Source organism: Crocodylus porosus, unplaced genomic scaffold, assembly GCF_001723895.1.
Source record: "Crocodylus porosus isolate Cpor-Errol unplaced genomic scaffold, CroPor_comp1, whole genome shotgun sequence".
Taxonomy (NCBI): Eukaryota; Metazoa; Chordata; order Crocodylia; family Crocodylidae; genus Crocodylus; species Crocodylus porosus.
Window position 1 is genome coordinate 91,200,231 of NW_017728918.1, and position 19,096 is coordinate 91,219,326.

The 19,096-nt window shown below is 42.1% G+C and overlaps 1 long non-coding RNA gene across 1 annotated transcript; it reads right to left on the bottom strand.

The window, feature by feature from the left end:
- Nucleotides 1-5,405: 5,405 nt before the first annotated feature.
- Nucleotides 5,406-18,768, bottom strand: LOC109312246. Its single transcript, XR_002101777.1, has 3 exons — nt 18,670-18,768; nt 10,866-10,869; nt 5,406-5,416 (listed from the first exon to the last, which is right to left on the bottom strand). It is a non-coding gene; the product is annotated as an uncharacterized LOC109312246 (long non-coding RNA).
- Between the last annotated feature and the right edge of the window lie 328 nt (nt 18,769-19,096).

Here is a 19,096-nt window from a genome sequence, read left to right on the forward strand (position 1 = left end):
GGTTGTAGGTGGACCCAAAGAACCTTGTCTAAGGATGTGGTGGACAAGGTTCTTTGGGTCCACCAGATATCTTTTAGTAGACCAACTGAATAGTTGGAGAAATATATCTTAGCAAGCTTTTGGGTTGAAAACCCTTCATCAGGCTGAGGAAGCACCTACAGTTGTGTGTGTGTGATCTTCCTGGATGGAAGGAATAGTAAAATTTCCCAGAAAGTTGTATCATTGTCTTGCTACTCTTACAATTAGGAAGTTTGGGTTTTTTTGCTGAGGTTTAAATCTGCTCTCCTGTGTTTAAAAACCTAGATTGAATCACACTTATCTTTAGTACATTCAGTTATTTTCAGATTGTACTAGACCTGTGATGCTCTAACTAGAGTTTTAGATCCATAGGGCACTTTTACACATGCTTCAGGGAGGTAAATGGGGCGGCACTTTAATTAGAGCATCTCCAAGAGCAACTCTAATTAAAGCATCTCTAAGTCTCTTGTATTGTGTCCCCACACTTAAAAATGGTGGCTGGGGTGCTTGAACTAAAGTTCATTCCAGCACATTGGAACACCCTCCATACTTGCGTATAAGTACCCATATTCAGCTCCTTAGGGCTTTTGTGTGCAGCTGTAATCAGGTTTTATCCACTATTGTCTCCCTAGAAATGGTGAGAGAGTGATAAGCAAATGAGTAAACCAATAGGAGCTCTTCCTAGTCTTGCATGACTCTGGAAAATTAGAAACTGGTTTGGGTGGATGGGAAAAATAATTGAAAAGTAAATATATAGAAACAGACAGAATAAGACAAAATGCTCCTTTTTTCTTTTAAATACTCTTAAGAGGGAGAGAGCAGGCAAACAACTTTGTCCTTTTGAAATGCCATGAGAATGAAGGAAGAAGAGTAATATGAAGTGGAGTATAATGGAATTGCAGACTCATAAAATTACCAACAGAATATCCTGCATGTTGGCAGTCCTTCTGTATGATGTTCAGGGATCCTGGTTTTCCCTGATAAAAAATAGAACATTCTCTGATAAAAAAAAACACAGATGCCCAGCTACAAGGATCTAGCCTCACTCCCCACCCACCCCTTGGGCGAGCCACCTGGAGCTCCATCCCACTCCCCACCCAGGCCCTGAGGCCATGTATTGTGGCCCCAGGATCCATGCACCAAACAGGTGGACAGCAGCCCCAGCCCTGCCCAGCTGCTTCCCTCCCTCCCTACGAGGGCTCCAATCCCCTCCCCCCCTGCCCACCAGACTTACCTGTGGGAGCTGCTCTCCAGGCTGCATAGGCTACCATATATATACACATGGTGCCTCCTGCCTGGCCACCCTCCTCCAGCTCCCCCTGCAACTCCTTGAAGGCTGGAACTCTGTCAGCCTACAGAGAGCTCTTTGCAAAAGAGCAAAACCCATGTTTGTCTGTTAAAATGAAAAATCCACATTTTTCTCAGGTAAAACAGAAAATCCAGTTTTTTTCAATTTTTTCTGTGGGAAACAGAAAACCCAGATGCCTGAGGGTGTGACAGCACAATAAGGAAGCATCATATAACTGTCATCACCTTGAAAAGTAAATAAATTGTCCCTCATTGTTCTGAGGGTCTTTATAACAGAGAAACGCACAGATTTTGCTCTTTTGCAAAGAGCTCTCTGGTTGGAGGTTAGTAGGAACTTTCTCACTGTGAAGGTAGACAAGCATTGGAATTAACTACCTAGAGAAGTTGTATAATCTCCATCCCTGAAAATTTTCAAGAGTAAGTTAGGAAGCTAATTGGCTGAGATAGGCTAGTTAATGATGATTCTGCCTTGAGAAGGGGGCTGGACTAGATGACCTGTAAGCCCATCTAGTTTTCCCTCCTTGCCTATGACACTATGTGGTTCCTCAGGTTTTTATATCTGTGCTTCCATATGCTAGATATCAGTTTTTCTTATTTTCCTCCAAATACTTAGGGTGGCATTTTTCCCCTCCCAAGGGTTCAGATTTCATGCCTGCCTGTGACATTCTATGATTTCCTAGTTATCTACAAGGCATTTTTGGCACTTACAGCCACATTCAGACAAGTGTGACCATGTGACATGTGCTGCAGGCATGTCTGAAGTGCCATGTATTGCACCTTCAGCTGTTCTCCATGCTGCAAGGGAGTAGTGCGGGGGGAGGGAGGGAGAGGTTCTTGATATCCAGGGGTCAAAAAAACCCGTGCAAAACAATGGAGCAGTTCATGCTACTCAAAACCAGAGACTGGCCAGCCAGAGCTACACTCTGGCTGCCAGCCAGGCTCTGAGCAGCAGGATCACCACTGCTGCAGCCCTAGGAGGCCTCGAGGACCCCAAGTAAAGTTCCTCTACCCCACCCAGGGTAACCTGCAATGCACCAGAGGGCATGTGGCACAAATGTTGCACGGGGACAGCTAGCAGGTCCCCAGGGAATTAAACATCCGTGGTCATGTAGATGCAGTATATATGTCCAGAAGAATTACATTCCTGGATGCATAGGCCTGCAGACATGGGTGATGTGTGCATCCAGACTAGGCAATGAAATTTGAGTGAATTGAAGCCTTACAGGATTTTAAATGTGGCTCACTTGCACCTCCCAGAACACTCTAATCATCATGCTGCAGGACAGCTGTTGCCCCGTCACTTCTCTGGCTTTCCTTCTGAAGCTGCCTCCCTATGTAGCTCTGAGAGGGCCATCTGTGACAGACATGTGGGGCCAGAAGGAAACAGTCAAAGGGGTAAAGCTCAGTGAGGTGGCTGCTAATCCAAAAAGGAGGGGACCCCTTTCTCTCAGTGGGGCAGAAGTTCTGCGTTGCCTGTCATTTATTTTTCCAGAGATAACATTTGTGGCTTAGTCTCAAAAGGAGCAACAGACGAAAGATGAGAAAATGGCCAACCTGTGGCACGGTTCTTAAAAGTGCTGTTCTGGAGAGTGAAAGAGATCCTAGTTTATATCCCTTCTAGGCAAGCTGGAGGTGACCCAGGACCCCCAGCTTTCAAGTGAGTGCCCTAGCCCCTCTGCTACAAGGGCAAATGTAAGACACATGTAATCCTTTTCTGTTCCTGAAACTAAGCCCAGTTTGTACATGTTCTAGATGACCCCATTTTCAGGCCTCTAAATCTGCATGTACAGAAGGTGCACATACATGCTATGACTGTTTCTATGAAAGCTCAGTCCACATAACTACATAGCCCCAGATAGCCATCAATGGGCATGTCCAAATGAGTGGAAACATTTTTTCGTCAGGGACAAGTAGCAGCAGCACACCTTGTGTCTCTACCACTTTTCCTCAGGAAAGACCCATGCCACACATGCTCTTGCATGCAGCAGGTTACACCAGATGGGATAGCGGAGGCTGGGACCAGCAACTTTGCTCACCTCAGCAGCCTTACCTGGGGTCCTGGGGGCCTCCAGGAGCTGCAGCCATGGCAGGAAGCCTGGCCAGCAACCAGAGTGGGGCTCTGGCTGGCCAGGCACAGGTTTTTGGCAGCATGCACTGCTGCAACATGTGCCACCTCACTTTTTTTTGCTTTGGGTTTTTTTGACCCCAGGGTCAATACCCCTCCCTCATCCCCCCCCACTGAAAAGTAGCAGCATGTGGAATGCCTACATGTGCGGTGTGAGGTGCCACAGGAGGGTGTGTGGTGCCACATAATGCACATCCACACTCATCTGGATGTGCCCAATGGGTGCAAGGCTGTGTCCAGGAATAGACTTCCCCTAGGTGTGTAAATGCCAACGATACTCTGGAGATGACAAAGAAAGAACAGAATGGCAATCTTGGGGTCCAACCCTGCGTTCTCTGAGGCAGAGGGAGAAATAAAACTGAATTTACTGTATGCCTACACCTGATCTTTTAACTTTTTTTTTTTGTGGGGGGGATATTTTGGGTTTGAAAAAGGAAATTAAACCTTTCGGAGTGAATGTGGAGAAAATTAGGTCAGAGCTAGAGCCTCCTCTCACAGCAGGTGTAAGTAACTTCACAAAGCTAAAATATTTAAACTGGTGAAAGAAAACATCATGAAAAGAATTAAGCTTGATAACTGAAAATATGCTGTTCCTAACTGTTGTGGGAGATGCTTCTTAGAAGTTGAATTAGTCTTTTCTTTTTGTGCTTAGAGGTCTTTATATTTTGAATTGCAGCTAATGTCATCAATGTAGAATTCTCAGTCACAATGTATCATATTTATTCCAGTTGGAGAACAGTTAATCGAATATGGATCTCTTGGGAAAAGCTCGTGCCTATCGAACAAGAATACTGGCTTGTCAAAAATGCAAAGAAACACTACCCGATGAATGTTTATTAGTGTAAACTGTTTTTAAGCTAGCAAGCGAGCTGAACAAGATTTACAAGACATTCTGAATAAGATATATTAATTATAAAGATATGAAGCTGTATGGGGTCTCATTTGTGTAGTGATCTGTGTGTGGAATATAATCTTATAAAAATTGATGAACTGGCAAAGTCAGGCCACGGGAAATGGATGAAAGCAGTCTCTTTGTCCTCTCACTTAGACCAGTGCCATTGGTTTTAATCAGTTGATTCCAGATTTTTACAGGTGGAAATGGGTAATGAGATCCCAGGGGCTGGATCCTCAGCTTGTGTAAATTGTCATAACCCAATAGAAATCCCTGGAGATTTGAAAATTTATCCTATTTGGGGACTTGGCTCCAGGACCACATATACACACGAGTGCCGAGGCTGCTCTGACAATTCCAGCATGTCAAAGCAGACTCAATTAATCAAGTCTGCTGGAGCATGGCAATTGCTGCACTCCTGCTGCCTCCTGCACCTTGCGTATCAGTGCTCCTGCGCTTAAAAATGGTGGTGGGGGGACTTGAACTAAACAAGCTTTGTCAAATGAGCTTTAGTTCAAGCACCCCTGCAACCATTTTTAAGCATGGGACCACATGGTGCAGGGGATGTGGTGGAGCTTTAATTAAAGCGACTCTTGGAGCCGTTCTAATAAAAGCACCCTCCCCAGCAGCGGAGCACGTGTAAAAATGCTCCAGGTGTCCATCAAAGGAACACTGAATTCACTAGGGATTCAGAAATAAGATGAGAAAGTGACACAAGAATAAGGCTGCTTTTTTACCATGCCAGGGAATCCACAGCTGAATCATTTACTAATATTTTAATAATAAATTAAATATTTTTTGTAATCATGTTGAATCTCTGCCTTTCCACCCTGACACACTATAAAAGCTGTGCCAGACCTTAGTTATAATTAAGTATGTACAAGTTACTGGTTAGATTAAATTTCCATCATCAATTATACACAGTTCAAAACTACTAACCTTTTTCTTTTCAGCACAGCTTTCCCTGTGCTACTGCTATTTAAACACACAAAAATGTTCACTCAGTTATGACACAATGATCGTCTATTGACATCAGTTAAAAAAGGCTTCTCTGTTTAGATGTGTATTGGAACCTAATTCTGGAGAAAGGGCTCATTGGGTCAAAAACAACAAAGAAAGGATTATGACAAGGGTTCTCAATATTTAAATAGATAGATAAATCCCCTATATGACCTTGAAAAAAGTGTTAACATCAGTATAATTTTCATATACCTATAACTAGGACAAAGGAACCCTGTAAAGCAAGCAATAAAAAATTAAGTATCTGTGATTCCAAAACAGTTCTTTTGCCTTCTGTGTCCTTGTGGCAAGGTATTTAGCAGACTTTGCAGATTTGTTGGAATCTGACAGGGCTGCACTGTGAGCATTTCTACTATGACCTCCAACTTGTGACCTCTAGGCTGTCAACTGTGCACCGTGGCGTTCGCATCGCCCTAGCCTCTCCAAGACAGTGATATTAACTAAAGTATATTGAGTGTTTAATAACAACATTAAAATAATATTTTACAAGTTTTATAATTAGCACTAGTAAATAACTTCTTTTGAGGTGTTAGGGGCCAATCTTACATCTTTAAGAAATCATTCAATCTTAATCTGTCTTCCTATTCTGACCTATACACAGCTAAGAATTTGCAGGGTATTCCAACATAGTATTATGACCAATGTCAAGATTTTGTAATTAACTTAATTTCCCTTGCTATTAAACAAATTCAAAGAAAACGATGCCAAGTATATACCATAGGTGGTGAGATAACAGGAAATTCCTGACCACCAAAATATCAGGTATATGTGGATCTCATTGAAAAAGCCTCCAAAGATTGACAGTTTTTTTGTAAAGGTTAAGGTTACCATCTGGAATAGAGTTCCTCTGAGTGTAACTGAGATAAATGAAAACATAATCTTAAATGACTCTTTAAATCTGTTTGACCCTATTTTAGTTTTTCAGGAAGGTTAGGATGTTAGGAAAGACTCTTTCTTGTTTGAGAATTCAATTAAATTGTGTCTGAATGGAGATCATTCTTTCATGGTTCATAAGCAAAAGACACTAGTACTGAGATGAGTTCTATGGCTATATTGACATAGCTGTGATGGAATGTTTGCTGTTAAAATAACCTAAAATAATAGCAATTAGGGAGAAAATGTTAAAAATGTGGATTTTGCCTTCTTTGCTCACCTTTTTGGATAACACCGGACTTATCTTTCCATTGTTTCCAAGAATTTTACTTTTGGCATGAGCATGCTTCTTAAAAGTCTATTGTGATTATTATATATGGGGAACTTTTACATGTACTCCGGGGGGAGGGTGAAAGAGGGGGCGTTAATTACAGTGGATCTGAGAACTGTTCTAATTAAAGCACCACAGTGTCTCATGTGTCAGCGTCCCCGCGCTTCAAAATGGTGGTAAGGTTACTTGAACTAAAGCTCGTTCTACAAGCTTTAGTTCAAGTGCCCCACCACCGTTTTAAAGCACAGGGACGCTGATACATGAGACATGGAGGTTGGCTGGAGCATGGTAATTACCACTCTGTAGCATACTGGATTAACTGATTAATCAAGTCTGCTCTGATGCACTGTGATTACAGTGCAACAGACCAGCTGAGCAGCATGTGCACAGGCACCACATGTGATTAGCAAATTTCAACTTTGTCTTAATATTTTTACTGCATTCTGTCATAGGAAACCATGCCATTTGCACACGTGATCCTGGGTTGAATCCTAAAAAAGCACATCGTCACATCTCATGGTAGTTGATGCAAATGCCAGGCTTTTGGCACATCTTCGTAAGTGCTCAGAATCAGAATTAGACCCTTAGCATTGCCTGTTTTAAGAATTTGAGGGTTGTAAAAGTTGCCAGGGAAGTGCCTAAAAGTGTTTCCTGTTGTCAGAGTAGGATTCTGAGCAACAAAAAAGTGTGTTCAGATGATTAATACTAAATAATATGTTATAGGAAACACACAGCACAAAAGCCTCTGGACTCCTAACACAAGATACGCAGGGACAAAATACAGAGAGCCTTAGAAACCAAGGACAATAGAACCTAATACATAAGTAGAAACTAAAGCCCCTGTAGAAATTATGTAAAAAATTGTAAGCCTTCTAACCTCCATTCGCAAAGATTCATTAACTAAACCAGGTAGAAATGTAAAAAGAAGACAAAATGTCTTGCTGCTCACCCAGAAAGAAGCCACAAATGTGGTTTGGGGTATAGAAAGCAAGAGTGCCAGAGTCACTGGCTTTGGTTAGATTTTACTCCAAACTCCTAGTCTCTGTGTCTATGATTGAAAGACAGAAAGTTTTACACAATGCAAAAGTCCTATGGTATTTAAGGTTTGGAAACTCCAGTTGAAAAATATAAAATACCTAGCACACTGTGTTTGGAACAGGTGTGTTGGTCTATTTGTTACTGATACCACATACAGCAGAGACTAGTAGATATCTACAGAAATTTTCAAGAGTCAATAGTGACTGGCTATAGGATCATAATGTAAAGTTCAATAGGCAGGTTCCTTTCTTAGGGGTGGGCTGTGACCAACTAATGGAAGGGTCTCTTATCAGTAGCTGGGTAAAACTGCAACGCTCACGCTTTCTTTCATCATAGGTATAGCTTGTCTCTCCAAGTGCAATGCACCACAGGTCATATTCCCATGAGTGGGAATACAAAGTGCTGCAAAACACACGTGGTGCATGTTAATCTATTTGCCATGCTGAATATTTGCAGCGCAGTAGCAAAATCAGATACCGGGAAATCTCAGTGTCTAAAATAAGTGCTCCAAAAAGAAGTGGTTCAAGCAGACGTGGCAGCAGCATAGGCCTCCCACAACCAGAGTCTGGATGGCCACCAAGTAAGGCTTCTAGGGCTAGCCCAGGTGGTGGCCCCAGCCTCCCCTACCCCGCTGGTGGCAATTTGACATGTGCCACAGTGCATGGAACAGGTAGGAGAGGCAGAAATACATGCCACTGCTATTTGTCCCTGGGAAAATGCATATTTCCACTTGTGGAGCTGCGCCTAGATGGTGTAAGAGAGTCAAGGTAAATTTAATGCCACTATTCCTCCTCCATAAGCAGTATAGTAGTCCTTTCCCCTATTCAAAAAATGAGTTTGAGCTATTAAGACAAGTGTGGTTAAAAAGAAGAGAAGGATTCTGTATTATTTCAGATATCAAGGTAATAGTATACCATTTTTCAAGTGAAGGTTTTATCCAGCCCATGATATGCTACCAATACTAATCTGAGGCAGATGTGCATTTATTTTAATGATTTTTTCTAATAAATCAACTTTTAACTGAAACATCATGACCAGGATCACTGTGATTGTTTCCTTGGGAATAATAACTATTGGAAATAACCAAGGGAATAGACCATGAACTCTAAACCTAACGGGCTTTGAGCAAAGGTAGAGGCAATGACTTAAGCAGTGAGTCAGAGCAAGGGAACTGTAATGCCCATTCCCAAAGGCACTGCAAAGAACTGAGAATAGGCCAGGGGTCTGACAATGAAAGCTTAATGAGCCCAAGAGGTAAGATGTAGTTACAGCAAGAGCACAGCAGTGTGTCACAGCCGTGGTTTACTTCAACAGATCCCTGCAATATAATGCACCGAGCCAATAGTTAGAAAATGAGATCAGAGGATGGCCAATGAAAACAGAACAGACTGGCTGCTTCTGGTATAATTAATGTATTACCAGTTTGAAAATACTCCTCTGTTGCTACTAGACGTGGAAGAAAAATATGTTGTTACAAAAACATTTGAAAAAAACACTTCTTTTTGGTTTATACGAGGTTGAGAGAGGAGCCTCCCAGGCTTTTGTTAAAAAGCATAAAATGTTTCGTTGCTAAAAATCAAAAAAGGGACTATTTTCTTATCTGTAGGAAAGGCCAAAGATTGTCAGCCGAAGTAGGTCCCTTCCACCTTTTAGCCAAGTAGTGAGTGGATACAAGAGTTGCCCAGGTCGCAGCATACCCATATTCTAAAGCAAGGATGGCCAACCTGCAGAACAGCTGGCTTGGGTGGCATGGGCAGCCTTTGTATGTGAAACCAAAAGATTGTATGGGGACAGCAGAGGCAGCACAGTAACAGGGAGAAGAACATCAGATTAGGCAGGGAGTAGAAGTTAAGAAGCAGAAAACAGAGCAGCATCTTCGTCAGAAAGCGCAGGGTCAGGAGCAGACTGCAAAAAGGGAAGGGAATTGGAAGAGTACTTCAGGAGGATGTGGGACTAATCTGTGGCACGCCTGCCAAAAAGTTTGGCCCATGCCAAGTTAGAACTCCCCAAAGAGGATTGAACTTCCATCTTCAATTTGCTAATAAAGTATTTGAACTACCAAGCCATAAGCTAGCCATACCTATGTATTTTCTACACCCTTCTTTTGAAACTGGCCCACTGGGCTGCCAAGAGCTGGAGATGTGTATGAACTAAAGGAAGAGAACAAGCTGTAGAGCATATGGCTTAGAGAGAGATGCTTTCCTGAATGAGAGGAAGGACAGGGTTCTAGCCTGAGCCCTTTCTCCAAATGGGACAGAAATGTCTTTGGTCCAGTTTGGCCAATGAAAAGTAAATGCAAGGTGCAGTGGGATAGCTTTAAGAGCAAGACTGGTAACAGTTGCTTATCTATGGCCTGGTGGTTGCAACATTTCACTAGGCAATGTTAGGTACAGGTTCAGAACTACTCTGGGTAGGCTGGACCTTGCACCTGAGTCTTCTGCTTCCCTTGGCAAGTGGCCTAACCAACAGGGCCTTAGGCAAAAGGATGGGAAGATCTTACCTTTCCTTTATCACAGCACTGGCCTCAGCTCCCCCACCCCGCTCTCTGCAAGCTGCACCGAAGACCGGATGGAGTGGGGGAGCCGAGGCCAGCAATGCTGACCTTGGGTCCACCACCCCACTTCCTGCAAGAGACAGAACAACAGCAGCATGGGGTGTTAGGTGGCAGCACTCCAACCCAGCCCCCTCGCCCCCTGCCCCCCTGTCATTCTTGATGGTCAATTGTCTATTATATAGATAAATATAGGGACTCTCTGGAAATGTCATCTATGTTAATAATGACAACTAAAGAACATGTTCACACTGAAATTAGCTACAGATAAGATAAAGAGATGTAGATATAAAAATGTATATTTACATGGGAATATAGGTTCTTTGTCATACGTTACAGACATGTAAATTCAAATCCTAATCTTGTATTCTGCTGAAGGTTGCCCATGGTTTTGCCAACTGGAAATGAGTTGTTTGGCATGGGAATCAAAGGCAGCTAGAGAGGAAGCTAGGGGCATCACTCTCTCATGTGCTGTTGGAATACAGTAAGTAACCCTGCTAACCTGCAGACTATCTCTGTTCAGGTAAATTGTAGATGTAGATATAGATGTAGATGTAGAAAGAAAGAGAAAGATACTAATTAGAGTCTAGTGTTTTCTGTCTTTTCAGAATTCTCTATGACCCTGGCTAAAATCTAAGGCTGTTAGATTGGTTTTCCTATACTATTCAGAGTTAAGTTTTTCTTTCATGCTCCTTCATATTGTAAAAACGTATCTAGCATTTCAGTCAGTTTTACAAAGTTATTCAAAAACAGTAATAATTAAAGACAGGTTTCCCTCACTTTATGTGGGTTCTGTATGTGTGAATTCGCTTTTATGCAGTGACCCTTTTATATCAAAAAATTGTTATATGGAAGGTAAATTCACTCTTATGCAATCGGTGTAGTGGAAGCCCACAGCTGCTTTGTGCGGTGCATTGTGGGAGTGACCCGCACCAAAATATAGTCTCTTGTGTGGATCTGTGCTCCTCACTCGTTGCCTGCAACACATGTTTCTGTAGTTGCCATCCCCATTATGATAGTGCCCTGGGCTTGTGTGTACAATCTGGTGTTGGTGAGTACCGAAACTGTCTTGTAAAAGTGGTAGAAATGAGTCTTGGGTCAGTACAGTCGAGGACTTGGAATGTATCCCTATTTGTTATGTTGTAAAGTGGGCTCCCTTTATGCAAATTTGAGTTATGTGCTTTTTTCCAGGAACACATGTACAGCATAAACCGAAGGAAACTTGTATTTGGATAAGTGTGACATGGGGAAGGTCTAAGAGAAAGGGTTACATTAAGTTTTCCTGGTGCTTCTGAAATAAAGACTAATAGAATCATGGAAAATTAGGCTAGGGAAGGATCTCAGGAGTCATCTAGTTCAACCTCCTGCTCAAAGCAGGACCATCCTCAACTATATCATCCCAGCCAAAGCTTTGTCTAACAGGTCTTAAAAACCTCTAAGAACTGAGATTTTACCTCTCTGGGTAGCTTGTTCCAGTGCTTTACTACCCTCCTAATGAGACAGTTTTTTCCTAATATCTAACCTTTACTTCCCTTCCTGCAACCTAAGACTAAGCTCCTTCCTGTTATCTGCCACCAAACACAACAGTCTCACTCCAACTCTTTGAAACAGCCCTTCAGGTTGCTAAAGACTGTTATTAAATCCCCTCTCCATCTTCTCTTCTCCAGACTAAGGAAGCCCAGTTGCCTCAGCTTCTCGTCATAAGTCATGTGCCCCAGCTCCCTCACCATTTTTGCTGCCCTCAGCTGGACTCTACTCAATCTGCCCACATCCTTTCTGTAGTGGGGGATCAAAACTGGACACAGATGTGGCCTCACTAGTGCTGAACAAAGGGGAAGAATCACTCCTCTTGACCTGCTGGCAACACTCCTACTAATTCAGCCCAGTATGCTGTAAGCCTTCTTGGCAACAAGGGCATACTTTTGGCTCATATTCAGTTTATTGTCCACTGTAAGACCCAGGTCCTTTTCTTTAGAGCTGCTGCTTAGCCATTCAGTCCCCAGGCTGTACCAGTGCATGGGATTTTCCTATTCTAAGTTCAGGTTTTTGTACTTGTCCTTAGTGAACTTTGTGGTCATAGCCACACAAATGTAGACATTTAGACCCTTGAAAACAACTAGCGGTGGCACATCTTGTGCCACCACTAGTTGTCCCCAAGGAACACCTGTGCCCCTCTTCATCTAGCACACAGCAGGTTATCCTGGGTGGGGAAGGGGAGGCTGAGGCCAGCACTGGGCTTGGCTCCACCAGCCTTACTTGGGGTTCTGGGGGACTCACTCCAGGGCCTACAGCCATGGTGATCCCACCGCTCAGAGTCTGGCTAGCAGCCGGAGTGTGGCTTCAACTGGCCAGGTTCCAGTTTTGGGTAGTGCGCACTGCCTTTGCATGTGCCAGTCCACTTTTTTTTGTGTTTTTTTTCCATCTTTTTTTCCACTCCTGTGACCAGTGGGGTTACACAAGGCTCTGTCCTTGGACCCATATTGTTCAACATCTTCATTAATGATGTAGACATTGGAGTCAGAAGTGGACTGGCCAAGTTCGACGATGACACCAAAATTTGGGGCAAAGCATCCACACATGAAGACAGGAGGGCGATCCAGGCTGACCTACACAGGCTTAGCAAATGGGAGGACGGGAACCTGATGGTGTTTAACACTGAAAAATACAAGGTTCTCCACTTTGGGAGGAAAAACCTGCAGCATCCTTATAGGCTCGGCAGTGCTACCCTGGATAGCATTATGGAAGAAAGAGACTTGGGGGTCATCACTGACCACAAGATGAATATAAACCTGCAATGCAATGCTGTGGTTACTAAAGCGACCAAAATGCTGGCTTGAATCCATAGATGCTTCTCAAGCAAATCCCAGGACATCATTCTCTCCTTGTACTCAGCCTTGGTGAGGTCACAGCTGGAGTACTGCGTCCAGTTTTGGGCTCTACAATTCAAAAAGGATGTGGAGAAGCTTGAGAGAGTCCAGAGAAGATCCACGTGCATGATCAGAGCTCAGGAAAACAGACCTTATGATGACAGGCTGAGAGCCATGGGGGTCTTTAGCTTGGAAAAGTGCAGGCTCAGGGGTGATCTGATGGCCACCTATAAGTTTATAAGGGGTGACCATGAGTATCTGGGGGAACGTGTGTTCACCAGAGTGCCCCAAGGGATGATGAGGTCGAATGATCATAAACTACTGCAAGACCGTTTCAGGCTGGACATAAGAAAGAATTTCTTTACTGTCCAAGCCCCCAAGGTCTGAAACAGCCTGCCATCAGAGGAGGTTCGAGAACCTAAACTGAACACCTTCAAGAGCAAATTGGATGCTAATCTTGCTGGGATTCTATGACCCCATCTGACTTCCTGCCCTTCGGGCAGGGGGCTGAACTTGATGATCTTCCAAGGTCCCTTCCAGCCCTAATGTCTATGAAATCTATGAAATCTATGAAAAACATTCACAACCTCACCCCCCCCCACCATGTTGTTCCCTTGCAGTGGGAAGAACAGCTTAATATGTGGTATGTGGTGCTACAGACATGCCTGTGGCACCACATACCACATGGCCATACTCATCTGGATGCAGCCTATACAATTTCTTTTGGCCCAGTCCTCCAATTTGTCGGGGTCTCTTTGAATCCTAGCCCTACACTCCAGCATATCTACTGTTCCCCCCAGACTGGTGTCATCCACAGGCTTCCCAAGGTTGCAGTCTATCCCATCTTCCAGGTCATGGATGAAGATATTGAATGAAATCAGCCCCAGGACTGATTCCTGGTGCACTTCATTTGCTACCAGCTGCCAACTAGACATAGAGCCATTTATTCCTACCCTTCAAGATGAATGATCCAGCTATTTTTCTATGTACCTAACAGCCCATTCATCCAACCCATACTTTCTTAGCTTGCTTGTGAGAATGCTGTGGGGGACAATATCAAAAGCCTTGCTAAAATAAAAGGTATATGACATCCACTGCTGTCCCCACATCCACAGAGCCAGTCATCTCATCACAACAGGCCATCAGTTTGGTCAGGCACAACTTGCCCTTAGTGAATCCATGAAAAAACCTTGGTGAAAGCCTTTTGCCTAAAATATATTTGAGATAGCTCATTTTTTACAGACAAGGTTATTGCAATGTCTTTGAATTTTTTTTTTACATTGAGTATGGGAAAATAACATAAAAGGCAGTGCTAACCCCCACCCCGCTCCAACAACAACAGGTGATGTAGCCCCAGTCTAATGTAGCATCTCATAGAAGCATTGGCAATGTGTTAGCAAGAGTACAGGGCTGGGGGGCAGGGGGTCATGTGCCCTCCCAATGTGGCACTTTTGCTTTCACCAAGGCCTTTGCAGGCAAGCTGGAGCCAGGGCACAGCAGCAGTGAGGGTGTTGGCATCAACATGATTTCTGTACTGGGCATGGGGCTGCAGCCAGAGCCAATGGCTGGCAGCAGCAGAGGTGGTGGTGGTGTGGAGTTGTGCCCCACCACTCATAACACTTATGCACTGTCAATGCATAGGACTCTTGAGATTATGTGAACCTTGATGTTATTTTTATAGTATTTAAAGGTAAATTAAGCAGGTTAGTGAAAGGAGTGAAAACAATTCTAGTACCTTGGAGGAAGTGAAGTAACTAGACTGAAGCAGAAACTTAAACAATAAAATAAAATAAAATAAATTGGCTGTAAAAATTTTAAAGGAGATGCAGGGGTTGGTGAAGGATTTGGAAAACAACAGTAAGAGAAAAAGTATTTATACAGTGGGAATATCAGAAGATGTAGCAGGCAAGGATTCAGTTGGTTTGTTTTGGGGGTTTTTTTTGCTTTCTAATACCCTGTTTTCACTTCTTTTCAATGTCTCCATCCACATTTAGAATATGACAGCATAGAATATGCACTGCATATTAGAGCCCAAATAAATGGATGCACAAGAACTGTGCAGAAGAATCTATGAAGAATAGATTCATGTATGCCTATTTTAACTCCATTAAAATGAATGGACATATATCAAGAGATGACTTAGGGTTTGACTTTCAAAGATAAAACAGGTTGGGGAAAGCTGTTGTGCTCTTAAACTTTGGAAAATCTGACCAGTTTCCTATATATAAACTCCTAGACAGTCATAAGTGCCTTGTCTTGTGATTGCTGTTGTACATTTTTATTATTTATTATAAAAGCAGGGAGAAAAGGAACAAGCTCTGTGACAGATATTAGTTCGGTCTCTTTTTGATCCACTGGAAGGAATTCAGGTAGTATTATAGTATGAGCACCTACATACAATAGAGTAGAATAGAATAGCATAAAATAGAAAATATTCAACGCAAAATTATACAGTAATGTATATGGGTATAAAGGAGGTGATGTATAAAAAGACATGATGTTAACAAGCATGTTGTAACTGATGTGCATTTTTCTTTTATAGCAGTAAAAGACCTCTTTAGTTAAGGTAAGGCAAAGGAATTCCTTACTTGCCTTTTTATATCATTGTGCCTTTTCCTGAGTCAGAGTACAGCCTCAGAGACAATACAATAGGCCCATAACTTCTTTAACTTACAATTTAGACTTGGTCAGTCACAGAGTTGAACACCAGGGGAACAGTATTCCAAGAGCATCTTGGCTGGTCTGTCTTCTGTCATCCTAACTGATCCATTAAAGTTGTTTGGATTTCACTATGTTCTTCAAAGACCTCCTCCAATTCCATGTTAGAGCTTCTTCTGCACCTGCTATTCTCCTTTAATGGTAAAAAGCTCACCTCAACATTTTACTTTTGAAAGTACTTAGTTTCCTGTCTTCCTTTTTAGTAAATGTCCAGTCTCATATTTTTATAAAAACAATGGACATTACAGTATTCTGGTATGTCCGATGCTTGGATTTTCCCAGAAGTTGTTTGGAGCTAAAAATTCTCAACAGAGAAAAGCAATAGTCAAGTCTACTTCATACCTGTGCCGTCATTTCCTTCCTCATCATATTGTTATTAGTAGTTAATATCTGTTGGCATTTAGATTGCCTAACTTCTTAATAGCTATGGTTATTGACTATTAAAGTTGACTTTTTGATTCACAACCACATATTCATGTTATCTTCATTGGTCTTAAGTCCCATTTGCTTGATGCTTCTCAAATGCCTTTTGTCACCTTCTATACTATTCTGTCTCCTATGACATTTTATCATCACTATATTTAAAAAGTCAGTGGATGTCATTTAAATTAATCCCATCCTAAAATTTTGCAATGATTCAAGTATTTTCCAAACTACATTAAAGGGCATTGATGCTTGTGCCATATTTTATAGACTAGGGAGATGCCAAAATAGTCCTTACATTCCATTTTAGCGCTCTTTCCCCCCCCAAAACTGAGCATATAACTGTCTCTTCCTATTCCTGCCCTTAACTAAAACTAAAATCATTCCATGGCATGTAATAACCCAAACAACAGTAATAATTCAGAAATCACTTCCCCCTATTTTGTATTCTTTGTAATTCAGAATACTTTGTAATAGTACAAAGATGGTAAATGCTATGCAACTGGCTGTTGGGTAAGGCTCCAGAACCTCTGAACCCAGGACATCCACTAGGCAAACCGGTTACATGCCTTGCTTGGCATCTGTCCAGGAGTGTACTGTCCACTAGGGTGAGGGTTGTTCATGATATCGTTAGGGTCATAATTTAAAAAAAAATATAATACTATCCTTTTTTAACAGCCCTTCATGTAGGACTTCAGGTGGTGATGAGCAACCAGTTAAACTGCTTGTAGAGGGGCAGGCACACAGGAAGTAGCTCCATTGCAGTTGCTATTCTGTGCCTTCCAGTAGGCACTTTCTAGTTTTTTTTAGTCTAGCCAGAGTTAATGAATTATGAGATGATACTGGAGAACTTTAGTTGCATCCTTACTGAAAAATGTGTGGGTTGAAGCACACTTTAAATTGAAACTTGGGCTCAGATACGTACACCTAGTTGTGTAAATGAGTCTAAATGCAATGTCCATATATGACTGAACCAGAGTGTATGCCAGAGCAGTTGGATGACTGATGAACCTGCATTGTAGGAAAACACCTATACCACAGAAGGATCAAGCACTCTGTGCCTCAGTGGAGTCTGTTATCTACACCTAGATTTAATTTTCCCTAATCACAAGTTGTTAGGACACCTTTCAAATCCCTCAGTCAAGATAGTATTTTTCAGTTAAACAGTATTTTTTTAACACTGTGATTTAGGATGAGTTGGAACCTACACCTAAACCCTTCTGTGCTCCCTTTAATATTTGTCCTTTATAACTGAGCTTCCATTATGGATTTTTAGTCTAATTTCAAGGAAGATACAAAAGGAAAAATAGCTAAAACACTGTTAGATGGGGGGCCGGTGGGTGGGACAGAGGGCAGATGATCAATGAACTCAAGATGAAGGCTGGAGCTAGTGATCAGAACCAGAGTGAAGAGGTAGGAGGTGTTGACAAGGGGTAGTAGAATAATAAATAGAGTTACTTGTAGTTTATCGAACAAAGCAAACATAGTGGTTATTGTTTTACAAGAAAATTAAACTCTCTTTTACGAACAAAATTCAGTATGCTTCAACCTGCTATTGAACAGAAGTTGAATCAGCAAAATTGCATGCATCTACACTTTGTATAGGAGCCTCCAGAGCCAGAAACTGGCAAACAGCTCATAAAGATTTAATAATGTCTGAATGTAGGACAAATCAAGTGTGATTTAGATTAGTAGAACACCAGTGATACATGGTATTAGTCAGCCCTGTGCAACCCTGTAGAAGTCAAATCTTACAGCTGAAGACTATGCCAAAAAGTGATGAGCTTTCACAGAGTTCAAACTATTCAATACATTCCTTTATATATCCTTTAAACCTGAGAGTCACACACACACTTTTTTACTTGAATTGATTTTTTTTATTCTTTAAAAGAATAAAGACCCTAGAGTGGATCATTGAAACTGTTCTAAATATGTTAATTGATCTCTTTAACTAGAACCCAGATTTAAACCCCAATAAGCTTGCCAGAACTGTTAATATGTTGGCACTTCCCAGGAGTATTGCTGTTTAGCACAGCACTTGAGATGAGAAAGGTATATGATAAAAATATAACACTCAAGACCTGATGCTGGGATTGTTGAACACATGATGATACAGTCTTCTGAAGGAGGAGATGACACACTATACAGGTTTCCTTTGCTTTATGCTGATTCTGTATGTGGGAATTTGCTCTTATGTGATGACCTTCTAATATCAAAAATTTGTTATATGCGAGATGAATTCACTCTTATGAGATCAGTGTGGTGGAAGCCTGAAGTCAGCTGCTTTGTGCAGTGCATTGTGAGAATGACACACACCAAAACATAGTCTCCTGTGTGGATCTGTGCTCCTTGCTCCTTGCTGTGACACGTGTTCTGTAGCTGCCATTCCCATTATGGTAACATTCACCACCAACCTGTGCTTGTGTGTACTGTCTGCTATTGGTGAGTACCAAAATTGTTTTGTAAAAGTGGTAGAAATGGATTGAAGAGTCAAGATGTTTGAACATATCCCTATTTGTTACATTGTAAAGTGGGTTCCCTTTATGCAAGTTTGAGGTATGTGCCTTTTTCCAGGAACCCATGTACAGCATAAAGTAAGGGAAACCTGTACTGGATCTCCTCATCAATGCTGGGCTTCTTTAAGAGATGGCTACTGACATATTCAAAGTGTTCAACATTCTCCAGCTGCTGTCTGTCCATGAGAATCTTTGCTGAGTTAACTGGTCTGGAGTGAGCTGGTGAAGCACTTTTGTTTTCCAATGTTAAGAGTCAGTCCCAGGCACTGGTATGCTTGAGAAAAGCAGTTAAGGGCTGTTCGTAGGTCCTCCTCTGTATGTGCAACAGCAGCACAGCCACTGATGTACTTTACAATCAAAGCTAATGTAACTATGGTTTTGGCATGGAAGCAGGAAAAATTAAAAGGTTCCCCCCT